General features: G+C 42.0%; 1 protein-coding gene across 5 annotated transcripts in view; it reads left to right on the top strand.

Moving 5' to 3' along the window:
* The first annotated feature begins 144 nt into the window (after positions 1 to 144).
* Positions 145 to 9,606, top strand: part of CHD8 (chromodomain helicase DNA binding protein 8) — a 63,672-nt gene continuing 54,210 nt past the window's right edge. For all 5 annotated transcript variants that reach the window (XM_069097778.1, XM_069097775.1, XM_069097774.1 and 2 more), the window contains exon 1: positions 145 to 967. The gene's annotated coding sequence lies outside the window, so the exon portion shown is untranslated. The remainder of the gene's footprint in view (positions 968 to 9,606) is intronic.

Raw genomic sequence — 9,606 nt, 5'->3', positions numbered from 1 at the left:
TCCATGTGTCATTTCTGATTGTAATTGTGGGAAGGCAGTGGTCAAATAAATTTCCCTACTCTAGGGGACTGGGTCAAAATTGTTCACAAAAATCTTCCAGGGACCAGAACTTGTACTGATTGACTGGGCCTAGACTTTTGCCTTGAGAAGTGCTATAGATTTCTTCTCCACCTGGGGTCAAACCCTTTTCTTCGGGGTCTTCTTGGAGGGAAGCTTGGCAGGTGCCTCGAGCTAGATTCAGCACCCTGGGAACTGACCCCTCTCGGAAGAAAGGAGCTGAGTAAAGCGGCTCTCCCCTCTCGGGGGCTCTGCCCACGCGGGATCCAGCTTTTCTTCAATGCCGGGGGGTGGGAGAGGGGGAGGCGCGGGGGCTGGCCTCTGCTTGGGAGAGAGGGAGGTTTGGGGTCACAACAAGCGGCAACTTCTCAAGGACGCCCCATGAGACCCGCGCAGGCCGAAGGGGAGTGGGACAGAGAGGCTAGAATGAGGGTTTCAAACTATGTCCCCCACACAACCACCCCCACCAACCAGTCCAACCCAAGATGGCTTCCCAGAAGCAAGTCACTAAGTCTTTCACTCCAGAGCTCCCCCAAAAGTCGGGGATAAAAAAGATGCTGAGGACTTCAAACCCCTGGGGACCAGAGGTTCGTGACGACAGTGCCACCTCATTTTGTTTTTAGTCAGGCAATGCCTAGGCCACCTACGGACTCCTCTGCTTTCTAGGACTCCACCTTCCCTTCCCTCCAGAGACTTCCTGGATGGCGCTCACACTACCCTGCTAGATGAGTCCGGGTCCCGGCGATGTCATTGGTTGTTGCGGAGGAAAGCGGGCGGGGCTTAGAGAGAATGGACTACCAGCAAGTTAGGTTGAGGCAGGGGCTGACCATGCTCCGCCAGAAGGCGCCTTGTTCTCTTAACGGGGTGAATTGAAACCCGCCCCGTAAAGGAGGCAACCGCACTCTTTCAGGTAGGCTTCCCGCTTCCATCCCGGCGCCCTTCGGCTCTCCTAGGTGAATCCTAGGGATTTTACGAAATCTAAAGTTAATCTTCATCTAATTTCAATACATAAGCTCCACTCCCCTTCTCCTCTTTCCCCTCCTCCTCCTCCTCTTCCCCTCCCCTGTTAATAATGGGGGATCAGGTGCTACCGGGGGATGCTCCGGACTGAACCATTCTCCTTTGTAAGAGGCGTGGGGAGGGAAGCGGCATCTATGTAGGAAGGAGTGAGGTTAAGCTGGGGGGTGGGGGGGGGCGGGGAGCGCTGCACAGTGCAGTTATTGCACACTGCCTTGTATCGTTTGTGTCCTTGCATTACTGGGCGTGGTGTAGACTTGTAGCAAGTCCTTCCTTCTGTCTTGTTCCGTTCTCTCCCTGAGAAAAAACTCACAGTTCAGTTGGTCTCTCGCACTGGAGTCTGAGGTGGGAGGTTGGGTTATTATAAAAAGGTAGGTGGTGGGGGGGAGGTAATGTGTTGCGGGGTGGTGGAGGAGATAGAGTTCTATATTTTGGTCTAATTGTGAGTCTTTAGTAGAAGAAGAGGGAGATGGGCAACGTGTTTTTGGAGGGGGTGGTAGAATGACTGGGGGCTTCAGCTTTGCTCCTGACTTGACAGATCTGCGGGGCTCACGAATTTGTTTTCTGTTGCATTATGTAAACTCTCTCGGAGGAAGACCCCGCCTCCCACCACACACTGAATTCAATTTCTTTATTTACCTGTCTAGTGTCGCAGGAAATATCCCTGCCCATTGCAGCAGCTGTGGAAATGCAGCAGCTGTAGGTTTTTTAAAGGGGCAGCAGCCACACGAGTGGATGAGCTATTGAAAGGTGAGGCATGGGCTCTATTTCTTGGGTGGTAACTAAGGGTAGTGAGCGAAGAAGTCATAGAATTAGACCCTAGAACTTAAAATCCTCCTTTAAACCAATGCAGATGAAAGGTATTGAATTGAGAGCCCTCAAGGCACTTTTGGGCAGCTATATTAAAGCTTCCATTACTTACCAATCTTACTAGTGTCCATAAACCTTTCAGACCTTTTTGTTTTCCTTGAGCCTGTCATCTGTGACAGGTATGACTATGAATTATCAGCATTAGCTAATTGAGGGACCACTGAAGTTATGACAATCTCTAGGATGCAAGAAGTTAGGTTTGTGATTTTGGTACCTTCTTCTATTAACCAGTCAGTGTTAATGGCTTGCTGTAATAATTTTCTGTAAGAGTCACTGAAGAGAGCAGGAAAAAAATTTTTTTAAGAAAAAAAATCATGGTCACTGCCAGTGGTTCAATATGTGGGAAGCTCCTTATTATGAATATTTTGGAGTCATCCAGTCTCATAAGGAGAAAGGAGTTATGATAGGAAAAGAAACTGTTACCATTTGAGAGGCCCGTCTGTGTTTCAAGACTGAAATGCCAGAGAGCCTGCAAGGCAGGATGAAGGACATTGGTGAAGTAATATATATGTCTCTGTGTGATTGGGGGTGGGGAGAGTTTAAGACTGGAATAGCAAAGGAATGGTAGGTCAGGATGAAAGGGATTTGATGGAGCTGTATGTGGGAAGCTTGCATGGTTCACTACTGCTCTATATTTAGTTCTGGCTAGTGCATTTGGCCTTTTCATTTTGCTAGTGCTCAAATTGACAAAGTTAATTCAGATACTAGAGGAAATGAAATTAATTTGCCGAGCTGATTGTGAATCACTAGCAAACAGTCCTAGTGTTTCTTTCTCTGCAGCACTGCAGGATGATGAGGTGGAGGTTTGCTGGCCGTGTGGTATCCATCACTGCAGACTCTTGGTTGGAATAGAGATAATGGAACATTATTGTGCAGGAAGAGTAGTGTATTGATAGTTGGCCTAGGAGACAGCAAAGGATTGAGGGGGTAGTGTATATCAGAGCACCTATGTTAGAGGGTTGTTATGAGGATCACATGAAATGAAATAATATATGTAGAGCACTCCTGGAGCAACCTTCAAGTCCCATATCATCAAAGGACACTATCCTGTCAGTCTGCTTTGGGATAGGGGGTATTCTTCTAACCCATGTGTACTGTTCAAGAGATAGAAGAATGGGAACTGTATTCCCATGTAACTAGCAGAAGCCTATAACATGCTATGAGAGACAATATTGTTTATATTCTCTGGGATGAGTTATTTTCTCCCAAGCTGACATTAGAAAACCTAAAGTAGGGGTATGTGAAGAAGGGTCCATGACAATCATGGTTTACATCACTGGAATCCACTTAAGCAAACTCAAACCTTATAGGACTGATTCTGGAGATTTCCTGGACAGATTTCTTGAACCCACATGGAAGGGTCTACCTTACTGAGACTGACCTGGAATAATTGCTCTAGGATATGGAAGGAGGAACATTTGACCTATTCTGAGACTGTTATGTTTTCCATGCATAGATGAATGTCTCTCTCAGTGGAATAATTAGGCAGTTCAAATTGTTATTTCAGTTATAGGGTTTTGTTTTAGGATTGAATCGTACTCAGTTTAATTCTACTTCTTTCTGTAGCCTTTTTTCCATTAGTTGATTAGTTTATTCTCTGTAAACTGCTGGTGGCCATTTGACTATAAGGTACACATACCTGTTTCTTTCAATTGCTTCTCTCTGATTTTAGTTCCCTTTCTTTTTTATTATAATTCACTGACTTTCCTTTAATTTTTCTTTCTTTTTTTTCCTTTAATTTGTCTTTCTGGTATTGAATGCCTTCAACTGAAGTAGGATCTGAAAGATTATGAAGACCTTCCCAGGACTATATAAAGAGCCTTGTCCTCAGTTGAAGTCTTTGGTACATGGTACCTAAGAGACACTTGTGTTTTTGCATGATGCTCTCTGTGTTGTGATTTATCATTCCCTAGTACTTTATTTCTCCACTAACTATATTCTGAATTTAAAAAAAAAATGTTTTATTGCTGCTCTCTTCTTTTTTAACATGATTGTACCCCCCTCCAATAGAATCTCTCACAACAAATTAATACAATCAAAACAATTAACACATTGGCTATGTTATTAGCAAATGTTTCATTCTATACTTATAGTCCACTATTTCATTGCTTCCAAGTCAGGAGACATGCTTCAACATCAGTCCTTTAGAGTGACAAATACATACTATATTGATCAGAGTTCTGAAGGCTTTCAATGCTATTTTCCTTCTAAATTTTTCGGGTTCTTAAACCTCTTTTTCTGGCTTAACTTTCCTTAGCTTCATCATTTCTTTATCCTGTTTTATTTACTCTTCTTTCCATGTCTCAAAATTAACTTCCTCTTTTGTCTTTTTAACAAATGTAATTATCCTTTTCATTGCCAATTTAATGATCTCTTCATCTTGATTGTTAAGATGTTTTAAAATTCAAACCAAAGCTTCATGTTGACACCACCACTTGACTGAAACTTCTCTTTCCAGGGTTGTCAATGATTTCTTAAATTATTAAATCCTAGGGCCTTTTCTAAGTCTTTATTCTTCTTGACCTCTTAGGGAATTCTCAGAAAATAGCATTTTCTTAGGATGTAGAATAGTTCAAATCCCCCACAAACACCCCAGTAAAGCTCTAAAATTATGCCAGAAGGAACAGTGATCAAAAGAAAACCAAAGAGAAACACTTATAAGATCCTCCATCTAGTCTGGTGCTCCACAGAAAGACTTCCAGAATCTTGAGCAGGGACAAACTAAATTAGGTTTAAGGCAAAATACAAAAGCAGTTTGGGCCCAGGCAGCCTGAGCCCCAACCACAAAAGGAGAGAGCAGTGCCCAGGAACTCCTTGTCTGATCCACTATCTAAGCAGCTCATGTCTGAATTGCCGCAGGATAGAAGACCAACCCAGTGCCCAAGCAGCTCATTCCTGGAGCCATAGCAGGACAAAGTGCCAAGGCAGCACCTGAGAAGCAACAGCATCTGGTTGAGGCCTCTTGGAGTCATAGCAAGGGACAGAGCCAACTCTGGGTTCAGGTCTGTGTAAGAAAAAGGAGAAGGGGTGGCTAAGTGGTGCAGTGAATAAAGCACCAGCCCTGGAGTCAGGAGGACCTGAGTTCAAATCTGGCCTCAGACACTTAACACTTCTAGCTGTGTGACCTTGGGCAAGTCACTTAACCCCAATTGCCCTGCTTTCCCCCCTGCCAGAAAAGAAAAAGGAGACAGAGGAAGAACCAACACATAAAACTAAATTGTGCCTCAAGGTGACTGAACCAAAATACAGGAATTCCTGCAGAAGAGGTGGAGTTAACCTTTTCCTACCTGCTCACACCAACTAAGAGTATGGGAGGGAGTGGAGTCTGACTCAGGAGCACATCCCTTCTTGACATCTCTGCAGCTTTTGACAATTGTTTCCTTCTAGATGTTTTCTCCTCCTGAGGTTTTTTGACATTACTTTCTCTTGACTCTCCTCCAGCCTAGAAGACTTTGTCAGTTGTCTTTGCTGGATCATTAGCCAAGCACCATCGCCCAACTCTTGGTCCCTCTTTTCTACCCACCCTCTGTTGGTCATCTTATTCAAATTCAGTCACAATCGATGTAGATTATATAACTAGACCTTATATTTCCAGAGTTCCAGTTATTTTTAAATCCATAAAACAAAATAGATAGGACTAACAGAGAAAACTACTTATATTGAAATCGTTATAAAAATATTTTCCAAAAAACAAGTTCATGGATCCCAGCTTAAGAACCCCTGCTCTAAATCCACTCTTTCTCCAAACTTCCTACTTGTTGTTGAATTCGCCAGCATCCTTCTAGTTTCCCAGGTTCCCAACCTCAGAGCAATTCTTGACTCTCCCTTCTCTCTAACACCCCATTAGAAACATCTAGGAGTGCAGTGGAGAAATAGGCCTGGAATCAGTAAGACCTGAATTCAGATCCATCCTCAGACACTTACTAGCTATGTGACCATGGGCAAGTCACTTAACTCCATTTGCCTCAGTTACCTCAAGTGTAAAATGGGGGTAAAAATAGCATCTACCTCAGGGTTGTTGCGAAGATCAAACAAGTTATTATTTTTAAAAGGACTTAGCATGGTGCCTATACATAGTAGGAACTATATAAATGCATATACCTACACACGCACACACACATTTATTCAATTGCCAAATCATGTTCATTCTTCTCCAAAATATACATTGAATCTTCCCCTTTCTCTCCACTTAGACAGCCACCATCCTAGTTTAGGCCCTCATCACATAAGTGGTCTTCTTGCTTATAGTCTCTTTTTACCACTTAACTGCCAAAATAATCTTCCCAAAACACAGTTCTAACTATATCACTCAACCCTGCACAAGAATTATAGCTCCTTGTCGGGCAGTTTGGTGGCACAGTGAATAGAGCACCGGCCCTGGAGTCAGGATGACCTGAGTTCAAATCCAGCCTCAGACACTTAACACAAGAACTAGCCATGTGACCTTGGGCAAGTCACTTAACCCCAACTGCCCTCCAAAAAGCAAAAAAAAAAAAACAATATTATAGCTCCTTGTTGCCTATAGAACAAAATGCAGACTCTTTTGCTTGTCAAAGTTCTCACTATCTGGCCTGCCATTCCAGACATAGTTCACATTATTTCCCTTTATATATTCTAATAAATGAAGGAAAAAAGCATTTACTAAATATTATGTGCCAAGCATTGTACTAAACATTGGAGATGTAAAATACAAAAGTGAGAGAGAGTCCCTGCCCTCAAAGAGCTTATATTCTAATAGGACAGAGACAGCATGAATGAGGAATGGTGGCCAGTGTAGAGTTTTGTAATTTGGAAAGGGATGTTGAGTGATATAGTTAAGGTCCCAAAACTGGAAGGAGACGGTATCAGAGGGTACATGCCCAACAGGCATGAAGATGGCAGGGTGGTCAAGGGACTTATGACCAGATGAAGTAGACTGTGAGAGGCACTTGGCAATCAAGACATTGGGTCCTAAGGCCTCAGTTCCCACCAAACTGGTTCCCTCACTATTCCCGAACTTGGCATTCTATCTCTGCCTCAGGGACTTTGTACCAGCTGATATTGTCCATCCCTCAAGCCTGGAAGGCCCTCCTTCTTCACTTGTGCCTCTTGGAATCCTTGGGTTTTTCTCAAGGACTTCCTTGGGAAGCCTTTCCTGATCTCTCCAGTTATTGGTGTTTTTTTTTCTCTCCTCAAAATATCTTATATTTCAGTAGAATGTAAGCTCCCTGAAGCAGGGGCCAGTTTTTGTTTTTATCCCTTTATTTCCTTTATCCCACTATTTTGAACATCTTGGGCCTAATGCATGCTTGTTGAATTCATCTGGTTCTCAGTTGGTCTGTGTCAGAAATGCAAATACGGTCAACTCTAAGTCATCTTAATTCTTATTTTCAGTTGCCTTTTTAAGCCAAAACATTTGCATTCCCAAATGAAAAATCTAGCAAATGGCAATAAATTTCAGCTCAGCCTTAATAGGTGTTTAACCTTTTTTGGAACAGTGAGACTGTCTTTCTTAAGGAAGACAGAATGGGAAGCTAGACAGTTTTCCTGCTCCTTATGAGTCAAGTTTTCAAACTGATGTTTCATTCCTTCTTGACCTTTCTGCATTATTAAACACTGTTTATCACCTTTTTTCCCTGGATACTCTCTCTTTGGGTTTTTGTGGACACTACCTCTCTTGGTTCTCCTACCTGTGTGACCCTTCTCAGTCTACTTTGCTGGATCTTCATTTTGGTTGTGATGATGATTCACAGTTATTAACTATGAGTGTACCCCTTGATTCTATCCAGTGCTCTCTTCTCTATATATTCTGATGTGATCTTATCATTAATTCTATTGTTATCTCTCTGTAAATGAGTCCCAGACCTATATATCCAGCCTAAGTCTCTCTCCTGAATGGCAGTTCCTCATTGCCAACTGTTTTTGGACATTTCAAACTGGATGTCAAACATAGCTATCTCAAACTCCACATGTCCAAAACAGAACTCATTAATTCTCCTCTGACCCTCCGATCAACCCCTCTTCCCAACTATCCTGTTACTATCTTACCAATTGCTCAGGTTGGCAAACTTGACATCACCCTCAAGTCCTCATTCTCAGTCATCCCATACATCTAATCAGTTACCAGGTCTTGTCATTTCTATCTTTACATTCCTAGTTTTCTTTTCTTTCATTCCCCTCATAGCCTTCATCTTATTTTAGACTCTATCAGTTCTTCCCTGGACTATTGCATTAGCCTTCTAATTGGTCTTGATGCCTAAGATCTTCCCCCACTTCATTCCAATTCTCCAAGACTCAACTGCCACAAGAATTTCCCTAAAGCACAGGTCTGATCATGTTGTTGCCCTACTCCATAAACTTTAGTATCTCTCTATTAATTCCACACTCAATTAAAAGGGCCTTTGTTTTGGCATTTAAATCTTTTCTCAAGCTTCACAAACTTTCTAATGTCTTTACACTTTACTCTCCTCTAGATACTCTCTAATCTACTTGCTGTCTTTCCCCCTCCCCCAGTAGAATGCTCTCCTTCCTCACCTCTGCCTCTTAACAATCCCCAACTTCCTTTTTTCTGAATTTTTTTTACTTTTTACAAATTAATTAATTTTTAGTTTGCAACATTCACTTCCATAAGTTTTAAGTTTTCTCTGCTACCCTCTCCTCCTCCTCCCCATGACAGCAAGATGTAGAGCCTACATATACATTCTTATTAAACATTTTCACATTAGTCATGTTGTATAGAAGAATTAGAACATATGGAAGGAACCCTGAGAAAGAAAAAAGAAAATAAAAAAGAGCAAAAAGTATGCTCCGATCTGCATTCAGACTCCATATTTCTTTGTCTGGGTGTGGATCACATTTTCCATCATGAGTTTTTTGGAGTTGTTTTAGGTCCTTGCATTGCTGAGAAGAGCTAAGTCTGTCAAAGTCAGTCATCTTACAGTGTGACTGTTACTGTGTACAGTGTTCTCCTGGTTCTGCTCACTTCACTCAACATCAGTTCATATAAGTCTTTCCAGGTTTTTCTGAAGTCTGCCTGCTCATAATTTTTTATAGCACAATCATATTCTCATTCATATGCCACAACCAGCCATTCCCCAATTGATGGACATCCTTTCAACTTCCAGTTCTTTGCCACCACAAAAAGAGCTGCTGTAAATATTTTTGTACATTTTGTGCATTTCCCCCATTTTTATGATCTCTTTGGGATACAGACCTAGAAGTGGTATTGCTGGGTCAAAGGGTATGCACATTTTTATAGTGCTTTGGGCATAATTCCAAATTGCTCTACAGAATGGTTGAATCAGTTCACAACTCCACCAATTCATTAGTGTTCCAATTTTCCTATCTTGTCATGTTGGCCAATCTGATAGGTGTGATGTGGTACCTAAGAGTTTTTTTAATTTGCATTTCTCTAATCAATAGTGATTTAGAGCATTGTTTCATATGACTTTAGATATCTTTAATTTCTTCCTCTGCAAACTGCCCATTCATATCCTTTGACCATTTATCAATTGGGGAATGACTTGTATTCTTATAAATTTGACTCAGTGTAGCAGCAGGCACCCCAAGCGCATCCTCAGGGTTTGCTGCCCATACAGGTTCTTGGATCTGCTTTGTTAAAGGAAAGCAACTCAAAATGGGTTAACAAGCTTACTTTAATCAGTCAGACATATATCATTTACC

The sequence above is a fragment of the Petaurus breviceps genome, unplaced genomic scaffold (genome assembly GCF_028583685.1).
Source record: "Petaurus breviceps papuanus isolate PSGF00001 unplaced genomic scaffold, PetGlider_PUasm1.0 37, whole genome shotgun sequence".
In the NCBI taxonomy this organism is placed as follows: Eukaryota; Metazoa; Chordata; class Mammalia; order Diprotodontia; family Petauridae; genus Petaurus; species Petaurus breviceps.
Note: the sequence above shows the minus strand (reverse complement) of the source record. Positions and strands in the feature narration are given on the sequence as shown.